The following is a 21088-nucleotide window of genomic DNA, read 5'->3' on the forward strand; positions in this document are numbered from 1 at the left end:
CAATTACAGGAAGCTAACCAAAATGATCACATGGATCACAGCCTGGCATGACTCAGGGAATCTATGAGCCGTACCATAAAGGGCCACCCAAGATGAAGGGCCATGGGGGAGAGCAGGAGATGGCAAGAGTGAATACGGACATTTTAGGAATGAGTGAACTAAAATGGGTGGGAATGCTTAAATTTAATGCAGATGACCATTATATCTACTACTGTAGGCAAGAATCCCTTAGAAGAAATGAAGTAGCCCTCATAGTCAATAAGAGTCCGAAATGCAGTACATGGGTGCAGTCTCAAAAATGGCAGAATGATCTCTGTTTGTTTCTAAGGCACTCCATTCAATATCACAGAAATACAAGTCTATGCCCAACCACTAATGCCAGTGAAGCTGAAGTCAAAGAGTTCTGTGAAGACCTATAAGACCTTCTAGAACTAAAACCGAGAAAGGAAAAAAAAAAAAAAATGTCATTTTCATCATAAGGGACTGAATGCAAAAATAGGAAGTCAAGAGATACTTTGAGTAACAGGCACATTTGGCCTTGGAGTATAAAATGAAGCAGGGCAAAGGCTAACAGAGTTTGCCAAGAGAATGCACCAATCACATCAAACACCCTCTTGCAACAACACAAGACAACTTTACACATGAACATCACCAGATGGTCAATACCAAAATCAGATTGATTATATTTGCAATCAAAGCTGGAGAAGCTCTATACAGTCAGCAAAAACAAGACCAGGGGCTGACTGTCACTCAGATAAGGAGGTCCTTATTGTAAAATTCAGGTTTAAATTGAAGAAAGTAGGGAAAAACACTGGTCCATTCAGTTATGACTTAAATAAAATCCCTTAGGTTTATACAATAGAAGTGACAAATATATTTAAGGGATTAGATATGATAGAGTGCCTGAAGAATTATGGACAGAGGTTCATAACGGAGGTGGTGACCAAAGGCAGCCCTAAGAGAAAGAAGTGAAACAAGGCAAAATGGTTATCTGAGGAGGCCTTACAAATAGCTGAGAAAAGAAGAGAAGCGAAAGGTAAAGAAGAAAAGGAAAGATACACCTATCTGAATGCAGGGTCCCAAAGAATAACAAGGAGACATAATAAAGTCTTCTTAAGCGATCAATGCAAAGAAATAGAGGAAAACAATAGAATCATTCTGTATTGTTAGTTTTTGCAATGATCTCTGAAAACAGATTATTCTGTCATTTTTGAGACTGCACGCATGTACTGCATTTTGGACTCTTATTGACTATGAGAAAGTCATAGAGAAAGATTAGAGATCTCTTCAAGAAAATTAGAGATACCAAGGGAACATTTCATGCAAAGATGGCCACAATAAAGGACAGAAATGGTATGGACCTAAAAGAAGCAGAAGATACTAAGAAGTGGCAAGAATACACAGAAGAACTGTACAAAAAAGTCTTAATGACCCAGATAACCATGCTGGTGTGTTCACTCACCTAGAGGCAGACATCCTTGAGTGTGAAGTCAAATGGGCCTTAAGAAGTGTTACTAGGAACAAAGCTAATGGAGGTGATGGAATTCCAGTTGAGCTACCTAAATCCTGAAAGATGATGCTGTGAAAGTGATGCACTCTATATGCTAGTGAATTTGGAAAGCTCAGTGATGGCCACAGGACTGGAAAAGGTCAATTTTCATTCCAATCCCAAAGAAGGAAACTGACAAAGAATGTTTAAAATACGATATAAATGTGCTCATTTCGCCAGCTAGCAAGGTAATGCCCCCAATCCTTCAAGCTAGTCTTCAACAATAAGTAAACTGAGAACTTTCAAATGTACAAACTGGATTTAGAAAAGGCAGAGGAACCAAACATCAAATTGCAAACATACGTTGAATCATAGAAAAAGCAAGAGAATTCCAGAAAAACATATACTTCTGCTTCATTGAATATGTGAAAACCTTTGACTATGTGGATCACAACAAACTGTGGAAAACTCTTAAAGAGATGGGAATATCAGACCACCTTACCTGCCTCCAGAGAAACCTGTATGCAGGGAAGAAGCAACGTTAGAACTGGATATGGAACAATAGATTGATTCAAAACTGGGAAAGGAGTATATCAAGGTTGTATTGTCACCCTGCTTATTTAACTTATATGCAGAGTATACCTCATGTGAAATGCAGGGCTGGATGACTCACAATTTGGAATCAAGATTGCTGGGAGAAATATCAACAACCTCAGATATGCAGATGCTACCACTCTAATAGCTGAAAGTGAAGAGGAACTAGAGAGCCTCTTGATGATGAAAGAGGAGAGTGAAAAAGTTGGCTTAAAACTTAACATTCAAATAATTAAGATCTTGATCTATGGTTCTATCACTTCAAGGAAAATAGATGGGAAAAAAATGGAAACAGTAACAGACTTTATTTCTTGGGCTCCAAAATCACTGCAGATAGTGACTGAAGCCATGAAATAAAAGATATTTGCTCCTTGGAAGAAAAGCTATGACAAACCTAGATAGCGTATTAAAAAGTGGAAACATCACTTTGCTGACAGGGGTCTTTATAATCAAAGCTATCGTTTCCCAGTAGTCATGTATGGATGTTGAGAGTTGGACCACAGAGAAGGCTGAGCACTGAAGAATTGATGCTTGCAGACTGTGGTGCTAGAGAAGACTCATGAGAGTCCCTTGGACAGCAAGGAAATCAAGCCAGTCAATCCTAAAGGAAATCAATCTTGAGTATTCATTGAAAGGACTGATGTTGAAGCTGAAGTTCCAATACTTTGCCCACTTGATGCAAAGAGTTGACTCATTGGTCAAGACTTTGATGCTGGGAAAGACTGTGGGCATGAGGAGATGGGGACGACAGAGGATGAAACGGTTGGATGGCATCACCAAATCTATGGATATGAATTTGAGCAAACCCTGGAAGATAGTGAAGGACAGGGAAACCTGGTATGCTGCAAACCATGGGGTCACAAAGAGTAAGACACAACTGAGCTACTGAACAACAACAAATATTTATTGAATCTATTAATAAATTTAGAACACATTTAGTCTACTGTGGTTTCAGAATTAGTGTTCCTAAAATGTCTTCCAAGTAAATCAGTTATATAGCCAGTGAGTATGCACCATTGGTTTATATCACCTAATGTATCAAAGAGTTTTTCTGTACCTGTAAATATTAACTAAATTATCTCTGCCAAGAACACAGAGTCTTCTCAAGAAGTTTCCATAGCCAACTGCCCTAATGAAAAACGATTTTTCCATATGAGCCATGGGGAACTGAACAATAGAATGGCAGAAATTTTACATTGTGGTTTGTCTCAATAAACTCAACCAATTAGATTCCAGGCCACACTGCTATCTGAATAGCAAATGTGCAAAGAAGGATGGGGATATCCATTTCACTAAAAGTTAAAGTGTCATAATAGCAACACTGATATGGACTCTGATTGGGTCACAGGCAGTCAGAATTTATGAGAAAGCAGAAACTACGGCTAAGTTCAAAGAACCATGAAGTAGAACAGAAACACACACACACACACTAAACACTGGGTAAGAAGATAACTAAAATAAGTTCTAATGAGATGGATGAAACTGGAGCCTATTATACAGAGTGAAGTAAGCCAGAAAGAAAAACACCAATACAGTATACTAACGCATGTATATGGGATTTAGAAAGATGCTAACAATAACCCTGTGTACGAGACAGCAAAAGAGACACCAATGTATAGATCAGTCTTATGGACTCTGTGGGAAAGGGAGAGGGTAGGTTGAAACATGTATAATATCATGTATGAAATGAGTCGCCAGTCCAGGTTCGATGCACGGTATTGGATGCTTGGGGCTGGTGCACTGGGACGACCCAGAGGGAGGGTAGGGGAGGGAAGAGGGAGGAGGGTTCAGGATGGGGAACGCGGGTATACCTGTGGCGGATTCATTTTGATATTTGGCAAAACTAATACAATATTGTAAAGTTTAGAAATAAAATTAAAAAAAAAAAAAGAGTGAATGGGGCAGCAGACACACAAACACACAAATAGTAACTAAGGAACTGGGAATAACTGGGAGCCTAGAGAGAAGATCTAGGAACTCCAATGGCTAAAGCCTCATAATCCAGACCCACACTCGTATTTCTTATATGTTTAACTCCTCCTGCTATCCTATACATGTGTATTCTTGGACTAAATTATATTATTTGACATAATTTAAATGTATCCTTGTTCTTTATAATCAATTATCAGTAATGTGTATCCTTTTATACACAAAAATAAAGGAAATGGAAATTTTTAGATAACTGCCCTAGACCCTCAGCAATGTTATTAATTCCTAATAGATATACCACCCCATATCTGAGAATACTTTCCAGGTGATGTGCAAAAACTAACAATACATTTGTTTTTTGCCTCTGTATTTATGAAATTTGAGTGCTTTTTAAGTCATTACACTAAGCATTCATAATAATAGTGGCACTTTCTTCCAGAGTACCATCCTGAGCTAACGAATGAAATGGCTTAAGCAATGCCCTGAGAACTCAGTAAGGGAGGGGGAAGATTTGAAAGTGGAGTGAGACCCAGGGATAACTCAGTTTCAAGGATGGGGTGAAAGGAGCCATGGGGTTAGTCTCCCTGCCGGGTGCACTACTTGCAAAGAAAACATTTGGAAACATTCTAACAGCCACTTTCAACAAGTTTAATCAAAATGGCTGTATTATAACATCATATACTCAGAGGACTTAGAGAGTTGACATCAAAGTGACATTCACCTGGAGGAGAGAAAGGTCCTCTTTCCTCTAGTCACAATACAACACATCTTTACTGTACAGTAAAACGTAACAAGTAGAAAGAAAGCTCAGTATTTATCCATTCCTACTTGCACCTCTTGGCCTCTGTCATCCCTTCCAACTTAGTCTCTGCCCTTTTTATTACATGAAACAGCAATGTCAATATCATATAATTCAGTGCATATATTTTAAGTACCTTTCTTCCTTGAGAACCCTGTTTCTGAGAACACCTTAATTTGACTTCATGATTCAACTGCTCTCCAAGAGATTCACTCAGGATGCTGTTTTTCCAGCTCTCCTTACCTCTCTAAGCATGAAATTGAGGAATTATTCCTATTTTAGTACAAGGTATTCTTATCCATTCATTTTTATTTTATCCCTTAGAAATTTAATCTCTGCCATGGGCTCATGACTATATATACTGATACTTCTCAGTCTCTATCTCCACCAGACATCTTCTATGAGAGGTCTAATCAGCTGCCGGCTCAAAATGTATAAGTATTTCAAATTCAACATATCTAATTGCTAACTTATGAGTATTTCTCTACCTATTCCTTTACCACACATTTCTTCCAAAGCTGGCAAACTTCAGAATATCTCAGTGAGCGTTACCTCCCTCAATTTAGATGCTCATCTATAAATCTCTGAATCCCCTACAATCCCAATCTCTCTTGTATTTTTATATGCAAATCATCATGAAGTCATTTTTCTCCTAAACATTTCTCCATTTCCTTTACCAAAACGCAGGGCCGAAGTCAAAACTAATACCATTGCTTGACTGAGAGTACAATTACCAACTAATTTGTCCACCACAACCATTCTGATTCTACACCAATCCTGTCTCAAATAGCAGGCAGAATAATCTGTTCAAAATGCTAACGTGATTATATGATTCAAAGTCATTGCTTATAATTCCTTCTTCTGTATTCCATTATTCTTAGATACATCCAAATTCTTAAGTGCCTTTCACTGTGCTATCTAAACCTGGATATCTTTCTAACAACATCTTTCTCATCTCTTGCTTATGATTTTGCTCCAGCCCTATTTGTCTGACCTTAGTTCCTGCATCATTGGGGTTTCTTTATAACTTAAGGAGTTGTATATGTGCTTTGTTTCCTTTTTTCCTAAAATCTTTCTAAGCTCCTCTCCCTCTGCCTACATCTGATCTACTGTTCAGATATCAGGTGAATTATTTCCCCACAGAAGCTTTTCTTGATCCTAAGCTACTACCAGTTTTCTTTGTACAAACACAGAAAGATGATATTTTACTTTGTTGTCCTTATCTCCATTCATTATTACAAAATTATTAAATAGAATTAATATACAGTACTCTCCTCACTAAATCCCCAATTCAGGAGATAGGAACTATATTTTTGTTCAATATTATTACCCTAGGTTTAGATTAGTGTTTCTGTTTGTAGCAGGGAATCAAGGCCTTACACTGTGAGGCCTTCACAAACTTGCTCAGTCACCAAGGTTGGTGGGAATTTAACACAAGGATACAACAGCATCCTTTTCACTCCAAATCAGGAAGCATATCTGGACTTCAGTGAGGACTGAAACCAGGGATTGTAAAATTAGGAATTAAGATTTATTCTCTATTCTTTTGGGACTGCATAATTTCACACTTTTCTCCATTTCTATTTTGCTACAATTTCCTCAATAATTTTTTCCATAGGGCATGTATGCATGCTCAGTTGCATCAGACTCTTTTTGACCCCATGGATTGTAGGCCGCCAGGCTCCTCTCTCCATGGAATTTTCTCAGCAAGAAAACTGGAGTGGGTTGCCATCTTGTTTATTTTTGCTTTTGCTATCTTTTCCCAAAGCAACAGATCCAAAAGAATATTTCCAAGATCAATGTCAAAGAGTGTGTTTCCTATGTTTTCTTTTGGAAGTTTTATGATTTTGAGTCTTACATTTAAGTCTTCAATACATTTTGAGCTTATTTTTTGTATACGGTGTTAGAAAATGGTCCATTTTCATTCTTTTACATGTATCCATCCAGGTTTCCTTACACTGCTTATGAAAAAAGCTTTTCTTTTTCTCATTTATATCCTTTCCTCCTTTGCTGTAGTTTAATTGGCCATATAAGTAAGCATCAATTCTGGATTTTCTATTCTATTCTTCTATATGTCTACTTATATTAGTTCCATATTGTTTAAAATATTATAGCTTCATAATATAGTTTGAAATCAGGAGCATGATAACTCCAGATTTGTTTTCTTTCTCATAAATTCTTTACTTGTTCAAAATCATTTGTGTTCCCACACAAGTTTTAGGATTATTTTATTTCTATGAAAAATTTCAGATGGATTTTGACAGGGATTGCACTGACTCTACAGATTTCTTTAAGTAGTGTTGACATTTTCATAATATTCTTTCAATCAGTGAATATGCTATATATTTCCATTTATTCATATCATCTCTAATTTCTGTCACTAATGTCTGTTTTTCAGAGCACAGGTTATTTACTTCCTTGGCTAAATTTATTCCTATTTTATTCTTGTTGATGTAATTATAAAGTTACTGTTTTTATTAATCTTCATATCTGACAATTTATTGTTAGTGTATAGAAATGCAACAGATTTATATATAAAGTTTGTATCCTGCAAGTTATTAATTTGTTAGCACCAATTTTTTTTTATTTTTAAACTTTACATAATTGTATTAGTTTTGCCAAATATCAAAATGAATCCGCCACAGGCATACATGTGTTCCCCATCCTGAACCCTCCTCCGTCCTCCCTCCCCACAGCATCCCTCTGGGTCGTCTCAGTGCGCCAGTCCAGGTTCGAAGCACCAATTTTTTTTAAAAATTAAATCACCTACCCAATTTATTTGACAATAATATTCCATTCCCCTTTGAAACATATGTTAAAATCTCGCTAAGCAGTAGTATTCAGCGAAGAACAATGTAGAAAATTTTAGAGGAAATCTTTACTAGCCACCTAAGAAGTCAAAAGGTATAACACCAATATAGAATTCTGAAAAGAATTGCCTAAGAGTTAAATTTAACCAAAGAAGAAATAAATCATAATAATGAATCAAAGGGAGAAGGGAAAATATTTTGCAGAAACAGAGTGAACTCTGAACTTACATTTAAGTCTCAGTAATACAATTATATAGATTTAGGGTTAAATGCATTTAATTACTGATTAAACTTTTGAAGTTTAGTGATATCTAAGGATTTTGAAATAGAATACAGAAATAAAATTGATATTACATAAGTGAGAGTTTAGAAAATGATGAAAATTACAAATAGTGGATAGATTCATTAAATTTTGGGGCAAATGACCCTGCATTTGGCATAGAGAAATGCCCACTGTGCATACAAAAATGAATTGCTGATTAATTATGGATTAAAATGAACATCAAAAAATCATGGTAAGTAAACAAAAAAGAGACTGTTTCAGTAATTTTGGGCTAAAGACTTTGGATATACATATAATGCCACTTCCTTCTGTCTGTAAGATTTCTGCTAAAAAGTCAGCTGATATCATTATGGGGATTCCCTTGTATGTGACCAATTGTTTTTCTTTTTCAACCTTTAAAATTCTCTTTGCCTTTAAATTTCGTTATTTTAATTATGGTATATCTTGCTGTTGATCTCTTTGAATTTATCTTGTTTGGAATTCTCTGAGTTTCCTAGACTGGATATCTGTTTCCCTTCTCAGGTTAGTAAAATATTCAGCCATTTTTTAAAAATTGAAATACAGTTGATTTACAATGTTATATTAATTTCAGGTGTATGGCAAAATGATTCAGTTGATTATATTTATATGTGTGGGTGTATGTGTATATATAATCTTTTTGTCTTTCTCACCATTGCTTATTACAGTATCTTATCTATAACAACACATATGTTTTAATCTCAAACTCCTAATTTATCCCTTCCCTTTCCCCTTTGGTAACTATAAGTTTATTTTCTATGACTATGAGTCTGTCTCTCTCTTGTAAATAAGTTTATTTGTATGATTTATTTTTATATTCCATATAACTTACTTCACATAGTATGATAATCTTTAGATCCCTCATGTTGCTGCAAGTGCTGTTATTTCATTCTTTTTGTGGTTGACTGAATAATGTTCCATTGTGTGTATATATATATCACATCTTTATCCACTCATTTATCAATGGGCATTTAGGCTGTTTCCATGTCTTGGCTATTGTAAATAGTGATGCTATAAACATTGGAGAAGGAATGTCTTTTCAATTATAGCTTTCTCCAGATATATTCCTAGGAGTGGGATTGCTAAATCATATGGTAACAAATTTTAATGTCTTAAGGAAACTCCATAGTATACTCCATTGTGACTATACCTATTTACAATCCCACTAACAATGTAGGAGGGTTCCCTTCTTCCACACCCTCTCCAGCATTTATTTATTGATTGCAGATTTTTTTGATGGGCATTGTGATCAATGTGAGGTAATACCTTATTGTGATTCTGATTTGGATTTCTCTAATAATTAGTACTGATTTGCATCTTTTTATGAGCCTGTTGATCATCTTTATGCCTTCTTTAGAGAAATGTCTCTTTCAGGTCAGTTCAGTTGCTGAGTCATGTACAACTCTTTGCGACCCCATGAATCGCAGCATGCCAGGCCTCCCTGTCCATCACCAACTACTGGAGTTCACTCAGACTCATGTTCATCGAGTCCGTGATGCCATCCAACCATCTCATCCTCTGTCGTCCCCTTCTCCTCCTGCCTCCAATCCCTCCCAGCATCAGAGTCCTTTCCAATGAGTCAGCTCTTCTTCGTATGAGGTGGCCAAAGTACTGGAGTTTCAGCTTTAGCATCATTCCTTCCAAAGAACACCCAGGGCTGATGTCCTTCAGAATGGACTGGTTGCATCTCCTTGCAGTCCAAGGGACTCTCAAGAGTCTTCTCCAACACCACAGTTCAAAGCATCAATTCTTCGGTGCTCAGCTTTCTTTACAGTCTAATTCTCACATCCATACATGAGCACAGGAAAAACCATAGCCTTGACTAGACGGACCTTTGTCAGCAAAGTAATGTCTCTGCTTTTGAATATGCTACCTAGGTTGGTCATAACTTTCCTTCCAAGGAGTAAGTGTCTTTTAATTTCATGGCTGCAGTCACCATCTGCAGTGATTTTGGAGCACCCAAAAATAAAGTCTGACACTGTTTCCACTGTTACCCCATCTATTTCCCATGAAGTGACGGGATCAGATGCCATAATCTTCGTTTTCTGAATGTTGAGCTTTAAGCCAACTTTTTCACTCTCCACTTTCACTTTCATCAAGAGGCTTTTGAGTTCCTCTTCACTTTCTGCCATAAGGGTGGTGTCATCTGCATATCTGAGGTTATTGATATTTCTCCTGGCAATCTTGATTCCAGCTTGTGTTTCTTCCAGCCCAGCGTTTCTCATGATGTACTCTGCATATAATTTAAGTAAGCAGGGTGACAATATACAGCCTTGATGTACTCCTTTTCCTATTTGGAATCAGTCTGTTGTTCCATGTCCAGTTCTAACTGTTGCTTCCTGACCTGCATATAGATTTCTCAAGAGGCAGGTCAGGTGGTCTGGTATTCCTATCTCTTTCAGAATGCAGAGTTCCAAAGAATAACAAGAAGAGATAAGAAAGCCTTCCTCAGCGATCAATGCAAAGAAATAGAGGAAAATAAAAGAATAGAAAAGACTAGAGATCTCTTCAACAAAATTAGAGATACCAAGGGAACATTTCATGCAAAGATGGGCTTGATAAAGGACAGAAATTGTATGGACCTAACAGAAGCAGAAGATATTAAGAAGAGGTGGCAAGAATACACAGAAGAACTGTACAAAAAAGATCTTCATGACCAAGATAATCATGATGGTATGATCACTCATCTAGAGCCAGATATCCTGGAATGCGAAGTCAAGTGGGCCTTAGAAAGCATCACTATGAACAAAGCTAGTGGAGGTGATGGAATTCCAGCTGAGCTACTTCAAATCCTGAAAGATGATGCTGTGAAAGTGCTGCACTCAATATGCCAGCAAATTTGGAAAACTCAGCAGTGGCCACAGGACTGGAAAAGGTCAGTTTTCATTCCAATCCCAAAGAAAGGCAATGCCAAAGAATGCTCAAACTACTGCACAATTGCACTCATCTCGCACACTAGTAAAGTAATGCTCAAAATTCTCCAAGCCAGGCTTCAGCAGTACGTGAACCGTGAACTTCTAGATGTTCAAGCTGGTTTTGGACAAGGCAGAGGAACCAGAGATCAAATTGCCAACATCCGCTGGATAATCAAAAAAGCAAGAAAGCTCCAGAAAAGCATCTATTTCTGCTTTATTGACTATGCCAAAGCCTTTGACTGTGTGTATCACAATAAACTGTGGAAAAATGTCTCTTTAGAGTTGCTAATTTTTGTATTCAATTTTTTATTGTGCTTTATGTATAATTTTAAAAGTAACCCCTTTTTGGGATCATTTGCAATTTACTTGAATACATTTCTGCCCTTTCCTCTCTTCTCCTTCTAGGAGCCCTTTAGTTCAAATGTTGGTTTCCCTGAAATTATCCTAAGTGAAAGTCAGTCGTGTCTGACTCTTTGTGACCCCATGGACTATACAGTCCATGAAATCTCTAGGCTGTGAAATTCTCTATACTAGAGTGGGTAGCCTTTCTCTTCTCCAGGGGAGCTTCCCAACCCAGGGATCGAATGCAGATAGAATCCAGGTCTCCCACATTGCAGGTGGATTCCTTACCAGCTGAGCCACCAGAGAAACCCAAAAGGTTCCTTAAAAAGTCCTCAGATTTGCAGTGTTTTCTTTTTCTTCTAGCAAAGAAAAATATTTTTGACTCAGTGATTTTCACTAATCTGTCTTCCAGATTACTTATGTACTCTTTTGTATCATCTAATCTACCTTCTCTCCCTCTAGTGTATTTTTCATTTGAATTATTATATTCTATATCTTTGATAAGCTATTTTTTTAAACTCTTTTGTTGAAGTTCTGTGTACCTCCATTTTTCCCCAAGTTTGGTTAGCATTTGTATGATTATTACTTTGAATCTTTATCCGGTAAATTATTTATCTCTGCTCATTAGACTTAACAGAGGTTAAAACTGCCCCCCACCCTCCTGGAATTTTTATCTCCTTCCTATATTTGAAACTGCTCTTCGGTCTCATTTCATTTGACTTCCTGTTTGTTTTTATGACTTAGGGTACACAGTTACCTTCCTGGTCTTGAAGATTTGGCCTTCTTAGGAATACCCACTATGTTGGTGTGGGTGCTAAGTGGAGTAGGCTTTCTGTGGCTAGAGTAGGCATGTACTAGGGATGTCCCAGTGTGCACAAGGCCAAGGCTACTTTGGCAGGACTTCTGGAGCTGGAGCAGGAGGGTCTAAGGTTTTTCCTAGGATGTTCTGGGCCACACTGGAGTTGCCCCACCAGGATTTCTGGATCTAGACTATACATGAGCCAAGGACATGCTGGGGTGACCTTGGGAGACCAGCTAGAGTGCCAGGTGCTTTATAAACTGCTGCCTCTGCACTGAGAGCAAATGAGTTTGTGTATCAGCCCTTTAAGTGTGGAGTTATGGGTTTTCTACAGTCCTCTGACTCTCCTGGATGTAAGCCCTGCTGTTTTTCAACACTAGATATTATGGTGGCTTGTCTTCCTTGTGCAAGTCCAATGGGTGCCTGAAGTAAGGCTGGAACCCTCATTTTTAAGGGAAGACCTCCATGTTTATATCTATGCTTTTGTTCCATTTTCATTTTTAGCAAGGCTGGATTTCTCTACTTTGAGTTCCTATTGAACACTTGGAAAAATGTAAAATCTTGTTTCCATGAACCACAGTGGTTGAGAAAACTTCTATATCTGTTACTTTACATTCTCAAGGAGAGATTATGGATTATACAGTTTAATTAGCCAAAACATGACCCAATAAGCTATAGTCAGAGGGATAAAATTGCAACATGGCTGCCTATCTTTGCTTCTTTTTAGGTAGATTATGGCATGTGTACATGGTGAGTTGCTCAGTCATGTCGAACTTTTTGAAAACCCATGAAATGCAGCTTGCCAAGCTCCTCTGTCCATGGAATTTTCCAGGCAAGAATACTGGAGTGGGTTGCCACTTCCTCCTCCAGTGGATCTTCCCAACCCAAGGACTACACCCACATCTCCTGCATTGGTAGGCCGATTATTTACCACCTTGTCACCTGGAAAGTCTGCCTGTATTCTCAAAAATAGAGTTGGGTTGTACACTAGGAATCTGTTACACTATATTTGTCAATGCACTGTATATAGCATATACGATAGAGTTAGTAGGGGTAAGATGTCAAATCTAATATTTCTAAGTTGAGTTAGAAAAATTATAGTACTGATGTCAGAACTAGGCAATTAAAAGAAAAAAAAATAGTTTGGAGAGGAAGGTTGGTAATAGGAGATTATGGAACTGTAAGAGAGACACTGTGGATTCAGTTTGGAGAAAACTGAGCTATTTATCATTGGATCATAACAGTTTTTCCCTTGATATGTGAGAAACTGACCCTGACAAAGATTTGTCTGAATAAAAGAGCTTTCATATCTTGATTCTTCAATCTATACCAACTCCTTTCCTTTAGCCTGGCAGGTCCTCTGTCCATGAAATTCTCCAGGCAAGAATACTGGAGTGGGTTGTCATTTCCTTCTCCAGGGGATCTTCCTGACCCAGGCAATCAAACCCAGGTTTCCCACATTGCAGGCAGATTCTTTACTCTCTAAGCCTTCAGAGGAAGCTGCCCACTCCAGTATTCTTGCCTGGACAGAGGAGCCTGGCAGGCTACAGTCCATGGAGTTGCAAAGAGTTGGACATAACTGAGCAACTAACATTTTCACTTGCACATAGTACAAATCATGCATATTTTTCTTGAAGTTTTGTTTTTTCAATTTTATTGATAAGAGTTACCAGAAATGTTTGATTTGGCACTTAATCTGTATATATTGTGGAGAGCTGGGTTATATGGCTTCTACCTTACAGTTATATGGAATTTAAAGGATATGATTCATAAATATAATTATAATCAACTTTGTTAGAAATTCAAACAATATATGATAGAGAAGTACCAAATATTATTGTTACAATTTTCACCTTTATGTATCTTTTTAATAAGATATTTATATTCAAAGTGAAAATGCTCTGGTTATGTCCATTTTCTAGAACTAAAAACACACACAAAAAAGCCATTGCAGAATTAAACAACATGACAGTGTTTATCAGAAATTGAGATGTGAGAATTTACACATGATAACTTGTCTTGTGTGTAATAATAGCCCATCAAAATCTAATTTAATCAAATATTTAAAGAGGTAATAATTAATTTTTAAAGAATGAAATAAAACATAACTAGAAAAAATATGTTATTGTTTACTTTTAATGCCAGAACAGAATTCCTGATGCCATTTTAATATTTCATTAAGGCATTAACTTTCATATTATGAGTTTTATCCAAGGTTTTTATGTTTGATGATGTATTTTTTTTTCTTCCTAAGAAATGTTAGAATTTTATGACATAGCAGTGGTAGATGACGACAGTGCTCTTTTCCCATCCATTTGAGTATGCTCTATTAACACTAAATTACTAGGACTTAAACAAATTAAGAAAAATGCTTTCCTTATTGGCCTTTGTTAGAAATATAACTTTATGTACAGTGCTCCTTATTTTATGGGAATTATGCAAAAACATTTTGCTAGATGCTTTTCTTCAAAATCTTTCTTACTCTAGATCACTCTTAAATGTTCAAGTTATAATGAGAATGCTCCTTTAAATCTGTCTTGTCTTTTTTCATTAGTTTCAGGATACAGTATGTATCTCACACTGAGCATTTGCCTTTGAATTTTGGAAAACTTGTTCCCTCTTTCTTGTTTCAGCCATAGTTAAAACCATAAATTACTAAAATTGAAAGGGTATACACACATTAACATGGCTGTGGAAATAGTATTTGGAATAAGAATGCGTGCTAGATGAATATTTGAAAAAAAAAATTAAGATTAAAAGGAGAAAAAAAGCAAAGAAAATGACTCCTAAATCTGACAGATGAAGACACCATATACTTGCAGTTTTCATTTGTGAGATGCAAAAGGCCATGCATAGAGAATTGTACTCATTTTAAGACTTTAGTTTTTTTTTTTTTTGCACACTTTACCCTGATTCTGATTTGTGACTTTTTTGTTTTATCACTGATATATTTATATTCTGACAGACTTGAAAACTTAGTCATCTGTGACTCCACTGGCTGCTTTCAGCTCTGTAACCAATAAGTCATGAAATGTTTTATTTTATTCAGAGAGGCTATAGTTTCACAGTGTGTAGATAGATTTCTGAGAACAATCTTTGCTCAGACGTGGGAAATAATTAGTCTTCTACTGGGCACTACTTTGGTCCTGCTTAATAAGCCTTCAAAGTAAGAACCAAAAGTATAAAATTGTCTCTAAAACATTTGACTGTTTCAGAATATAGCTTGAAAGTATTTATGAGAATATAAAAAATATCTAGTATTCAGAAATTAAGATTCACAATGTAAAGTATCTGATAAAAAATGACCAGGTATGCAAAAAAAAAAACCAGGAATAAACAACTTATAAGATGATAAACCAATCAGCTGAAACTGCCCCCAAACTGACACAAATGGTAAATTAACAGACAGGGACATTAAACTGTTGTTATAACAACTATTCCAAATGTTTAAAAGAATGATAAGAGAATAACAAATGTAGAGAAGACCCAAACTGGGCCTCTAGAGAAAAAGTAGAATGTGTGAGGTATAAAATACAATGGATGGGATTAACAATGTTAGAAATTGCAAAACTAAATTAAGAAGTTGTATACATGGAGATATAACTAAAGAAACAATAAAAAATAAATCACAAAGAGAATAATTTTTTAACATGCACAGATTATCAAGTATCTGTGGTTATCAAGATAGCTAATGCATATTAGAGTTTTTCAAAGAGGATTTGGATGAAAACATATTTGAACAAAAATAGGCCAAATTTTTCCAAATATAATAAGATAGTAATGAAGATCATGGCATCTGGTCCCATCACTTCATGGGAAATAGATGGGGAAACAGTGGAAACAGTGGCAGACTTTATTTTTGGGGGGCTCCGAAATCACTGCAGATGTTGACTGCAGCCATGAAATTAAAAGACACTTACTCCTTGGAAGGAAAGTTATGACCAACCTAGATAGCATATTCAAAAGCAGAGACATTACTTTGCCAAACAAAGGTTCATCTAGTCAAGGCTATGGTTTTTCCAGTGGTCATGTATGGATGTGAGAGTTGGACTGTGAAGGAAGCTGAGCACCGAAGAATCGATGCTTTGAACTGTGGTGTTGGAGAAGACTCTTGAGAGTCCCTTGGACTGCAAGGAGATGCAACAAGTCCATTCTGAAGGAGATCAGCCCTGGGTGTTCTTTGGAAGGAATGATGCTAAAGCTGAAACTCCAGTACTTTGGCCACCTCATGCGAAGAGTTGACTCACTGGAAAAGACTCTGATGCTGGGAGGGATTGGGGGCAGGAGGAAAAGGGGATGACAGAGGATGAGATGGCTGGATGGCATCACCAACTCGATGGATGTGAGTTTGAGTGAACTCCGGGAGATGGTGATGGATAGGGAGGCCTGGCGTGCTGTGATTCATGGGGTCGCAAAAAGTCGGACATGACTGAGCAGCTGAACTGAACTGAACTGAACCTGTAGCACCAAGAAGCTCAATGGACACCAATTGATACCTACATAAATACATACAGTAAGAAAGAAAATAAAACTGTAAGAGGCACATCACAACAGAAATGCTGATAAATAAAAAAACAAAAAAACAACAAGAAAAAAAGTTAATGGAAGCAATTTTCTTATCACAAACAGGGCAAATGGAAGTACAGTGGAGTGACATATTTATAGTATTTAAAGAAAAAAACTGTCAACCTAGTATTCTATATCTAGCAATAACATATATAAAAACAAAGGCAAATAAAGATATTTTAAGACAGTAAAAAAATCAACATACTTACACTTTAAAAAAATATTAAAGCACGTTTATTTGAAGGAAAATGCAGATAGCAAGATGAAATCTGAATCTATAAAAAGAATTAAAGAGCACCAAAAGGGGTATCTTTGAGAAGATATATATTATAAACCCTAAACAATCATTAAAACAGTTACAGCTAATAATTCAACTATGGAGTTAAAAATGGAATCATAAAAAATATTCTATTTTAAAAAGCAATTTTTTTAAAACCAACCTATATATTTAATAACATATATTATACATAACATATATATATATTTTAAAAAATAGATAAAAGTAAAATGATAAAAGATTAGTTATGCTAACATTAGTAATAAGACAGATGGAGTAGCTCTTAAATGTCAAAGTAGATTTTAAAACTGAGATAATGTATCATTTAGTAATAAATGGTTCAGTTCATTAAAATTATACAAATTGAGTCATTTATGCATCTAATAACAAAACTTCAAAATACATGAAGCAAAAACTGATAAAACTACAGATAAGTAGATAAATCTGTAATTATAGTCAGATTTTTTTAATAGCCCTCACTCAGTAAATCAATAGATCATATAGACAAAAAGACTCATATGAATATGAGAAGATTTATGAATAGAAGAAGACTTATGAATAGAGAAGATTTGAGCAACAGTATAAACCAGCCTGACCTGATTGCCATTTAGAGAACTCCACCCAACAACAGCAAAATTTGCATTTTTTTTCCAAGTATGCAAAACACATTTACAAAATATACAAAGTATATTTCTATATACTAGTATTGAACAACTAGAAAGTAGGAAAATAAACCTGTATAGTAGCATTGAGATATGAAAATACTTAGGGATAAATCTGACAAATAATGTGAAAGACAAATAATTCTCTAAGATACTGCTTAATAAAAGGAGAGATTCATCATGGATAAGCAAAGGTCCCAATATTGAGATGCCAATTCTCTTAAAATTGATGTGCAGTTTGGCTCAGATGGTAAAGCATCTGCCTGCAATTTGGGAAACCTGAGTTCAATCCCTGGGTCAGGAAGATCCTCTGGAGAAGGAAATGGCAACCCACTCCAGTACTCTTGCCTGGAGAATTCCATGGATGGAGGAGCCTGGTAGGTTACAGTCCATGGGGTCGTAAAGAGTTGGACATGACTGAATGACTTCACTTTCACTTTTCACTTTCACCTTTAGTGAAGTTGAAAACAATCTGGTAGGATATGTAGGATTTTTTTGTTGACAAAACTTGATAAATTGATTCTAAATTTATATAAATAATCAAAATAACTTTTAAAAGGTAGAATAAATTTGGAGGACTAAGATTTCAAGTCCAGATTTCAAGACATTATAAAACTTCCCTGAGAGAGTTGTGGTACTGGTATAGCTTAGAAGAGTGGATCTATGGAACAAAATAGAGACTTCAGAAATAGACACACATAAAATTTTTGAAAAAGGTAACATAGTGGAGAAAATATTTTATGAAAAATGGTACCTAAAATGTTGCATATTCATATGGTGAAATTGCTATTCAATATATATCTTTCCATACATGGAATGTAAAAAATTAACTCAGAGTAAAGCAGAGATCTTAATGTAAAATTGAAATTATACAGCCATTTTGGAAAATAGTTTGGCTGTTTCTTAAACAGTTAAGCACACATCTACCATATAATCTAGCCATTCCACCCAGTATTTACCCGAGAGAAAGAAAGCATATGTTCACATACAAATTTTTATAGGAATGTTCATATGTGCTTTACTTCTAATAACCCAAACCTGAAAATAACCCAAAAATCCATCAACAGGTAAGTGGATAAGCAATAGAAAACTATTCAGAAACAAAAAAGTAAACTGCTGAAATATGCTATAACATGGATAAATCTCAAAATAATTTTGGGGAGTAAAAGAATCCAGACCATAAAAAAGAGCCCCTAACTTATGATACCACATATTAAAAAGTTTAAGAAATGCATTGCTATGTATACTAACTAGAAGTAGACCAGTTTTTATCAGATTTGATGAGGGATGAGAGGATTGAGGGATAAGAGGGAGGGCTTGCTAAGTCACTTCAGTCATGTCTGACTCTGTGTGACCCCATAGATGGCAGCCCACCAGGCTCCCCCGTCCCTGGGATTCTCCAGGTAAGAATACCGGAGTGGGTTGCCATCTCCTTCTCCAATGCATGAGAGTGAAAAGTGAAAGGGAAGTCGCTCAGGTGTGTCTGACCCTCAGCGACCCCATGGACTGCAGCCTTCCAGGCTCCTCCATCCATGGGAGTTTCCAGGCAAGAATACTGGAATGGGGTGCCATTGCCTTCTCCAAAGAGGAGGGGATTAGGAAGAGTTAAAATAAAAATATTGTGATTTACTGTAGTGATGGTTTCATGGGGATGTATACATATTTAGGTGTATGTGCAGTTTATTATATATTATATCTCAATATTTGTTTAAAAATATATAACTAATCAGGACCATGAAATAATAGAAAGCAGAATACTTATTTGAAGCAGATGTACTTGGAAGTCTCTAGACTAGAGAATGGTTCTTTCTCTTGGTCTCTAGACCAAAATCACTAGAATGAATGAACTCCAACCATTCCTACCCCATCTTTGTCTCTTTTTCCAGACTCAAATCCTGAGACACACAGAGAAACATATGGACACAGAGACAGAAGGACAAACATTCATTTTCCTGACTTGAGTTACGGATATACCATTTGCTTAGGAGAAGACAGATTATTTTGGTTTGAAGTCTGCATGCCTATTTTAGAATTTGAAAGCCCCAAAAGAAGGCTGGAATATTATGAAAAAGAGGAACAAATGGCTAACTTAACATCTTCACCTAAGTAAGCATATTTATTCCAATTCACTCAAGATTCAACAAATTGTATTGATTGTCCACTCCATCCATGAAAAGCAGCATAAACTGATGAAAGACAGAGAGCCATCCTCCTTGGGAAGTGGTACAGTGGGGGAAATGTATTGATCATTTTTATGGTGGCACAGACAGTAAAGAATCTCATGCATTGTGGGACACCTGGGTTTGATCCCTGGGTTGGGAAGATCCCCTGGAGGAGGGCATGGCTAACCACTCCAGTGTGTATATATGTGTGTGTGTGTATATATACACACACATACTTAGCACGCATATATGCGAGTGCTAAGTCACTTCAGTGGTGTTCAGTCGTGTGAGACCCCAAGGACAGTAGCCTGCCAGGTGCCTCTGTCTATGGGATTCTCCAGGCAAGTATACTGGAGTGGGTATCCCTCCTCCAGGGGATCTTCCTGACCCAGGGATTGAACCTGCATCTCTTGCATTGGCAGGCAGATTCTTTACCACTAGAGCACCACCTGGGGATATACACACACACACACACACACACACACAGATATATGAAGAGGGAATTTGAAAACTCATTTGGGTTCTCCTCTAAGTTTTATGTTCTGCCCAAATCCATGAAAATACCTCACAGCTTGAGCCAGCACAGATGCAAGAAGTGAAGGGAAAGTTGCAGGCCCATAAAAATAAAAAGAGGAAGCATTGTATAGGTAATAAATACCTGGAATACTTGGCAATAGGCATTTAGTAAAGGGAGTCAGAGCGAAACAAGCCCCTTTAAATATAGCTAAACACTGAAGAGTGCTCAGCTGCAAACCAAAAGTTTAAGCACTTTCTGGAAATAAGAAAACAAAACCTTCCTGCAAGTAAAGCAGAATAGCATGAGCCAAAGTCAATTCAGGATCAGAATTTATGGAGGAGAAAAGTAGTGTCTAAAACAGACCAGAATGGACTTCTGAAGACCTTACAGTTCACTAGACAGGGAGAATTATGTAAGAGGTCAGTGCATAATACTTATAGGTGCGAAAACCTATGCTGAAAAATCTGTCACTTATGAATGACAGAAATGAAGTTCTCCCTTCATGTTTTGAACTATTCAATGTTGATAATATTAGTAATTTCCTTACATGTGTATTGAGAGGTAGTTACTAATATTATACAAGGAAGAACTGTACAAAGAAGGTCTCAATGATCCATATAACCATGATGGTGTGAATACTCACATAGAGACAGACATCCTGGAACGTGAAGTCAAGTGGGCGTTAGGAAGCATCACTATAAACAAAGCTAGTGGAGGTGATGGAATTCCAGCTGAATCATTTAAAATCCTAAAAAATGATGCTTTTAAAGTGCTGTACTCCCTATGCCAGCAAATTTGTAAAACTCAGCAATGGCCAAGGGCTGGAAAAAGTCAGTTTTCATTCCAATACAAAGAAGGGCAATGCCAAAGAATGTTCACATTACTGTAAAATTGCACTCATTTCACATGTTAGCAAGATTATGATC

The sequence above is a fragment of the Bos mutus genome, chromosome 2 (assembly GCF_027580195.1).
Source record: "Bos mutus isolate GX-2022 chromosome 2, NWIPB_WYAK_1.1, whole genome shotgun sequence".
Classification (NCBI taxonomy): domain Eukaryota; kingdom Metazoa; phylum Chordata; class Mammalia; order Artiodactyla; family Bovidae; genus Bos; species Bos mutus.